Raw genomic sequence first — 1,121 nt, 5'->3', positions numbered from 1 at the left:
CCTCTAAGAGCCAGATTGGTGTAGTGGTTAAGTGCACAGACTCTAATCTGGGAGAACCGGGTTTGATTCCCCACTCCTCCACTTGCAGCTGCTGGATGACCTTCATCAAGCCATAGTTCTGATAAGAGCTGTTCTTCAAAAAGAGCAAGGGGGAGGGGAAGGAGTTTGTCAGCTGCTCTGAGACTCCTTTGGGTAGTGAAGGGTGGGGGATAAATCCATCCTCCTCCTCTTCTTCTTCTTCCCCCTGACCTGGGGTGCGGCCTGGGATCTCCAGCTTTTACAATTGAACTCCAGACCGATCACTGAGATCAGTTCCCCTGTGAAAAATGGTTTATTTGGAGGGTGAACTCTATGGCACTATACCATGCTGAGGTCTCCCCCCTCCCCAAATCCCGCCCTCCCCTGGCAGAGTTCCCTCTAAGCTGAGTGAGTGTGAGCTAGCTCACAGTTTTTTAGCCTCCGGCTCACACGTTTGTGCCTTCGCTCAGGAAGGAGGGCTCCAGAGCAAACGAATTGATGCAGGAGCCAAATCGCCCGCTCACAGCTTTCATGCCAGTAGCTCACAAAGTAGAATGTTTGCTCACAAGACTCCACAGCTTAGAGGGAGCGTTGTCCCCTGGCTCCACCCTCAAGTTCCCCAGGCAGTCCCCAACCTAGAACTGGCACCCCTAAGTGTCAGCTTGCTTCCTGGTGCCTTCTCTTGTGGCATTATTTCCCTTTATGCTCCCTTCACGTTTCGGGTCTACTAATTTTCTTGATAAATAGCATTGGACATTGGTTTAATAAATCATGAAATCATGGTAAGGCTCAGAGATGCTCTGCCGTTGGAATGCATTTGCCATCCGTAATGCTCACTATTGGCCCGGTGATAATGATGACAGGATGTAACGATCTAAGGTTGCGTGACCTGCACTTACCCACTGTTTCACCCTAAGTACTCCTGACCTTGGCAGACTTTCAGCAGTCCTCGTCTTCTTTTTTTTCATGCTTGAACTGCTGTTGAGCAATTTCTCCAGCATATTAGATACAAACTCACTTTTCTTCAACATTAGACATGCATGTCTTGCCTTTGGTGCCTGTTCCTCTTTCCGCAGCAAACATTCACTGTGATCTATAGCAAA

This window comes from Gekko japonicus, unplaced genomic scaffold (genome assembly GCF_001447785.1).
Source record: "Gekko japonicus isolate JY-2015 unplaced genomic scaffold, Gekko_japonicus_V1.1 scaffold1457, whole genome shotgun sequence".
NCBI lineage: Eukaryota > Metazoa > Chordata > Lepidosauria > Squamata > Gekkonidae > Gekko > Gekko japonicus.
The sequence above is the reverse complement of the archived record's forward strand: the minus strand, read 5'-3'. Positions refer to the sequence as shown.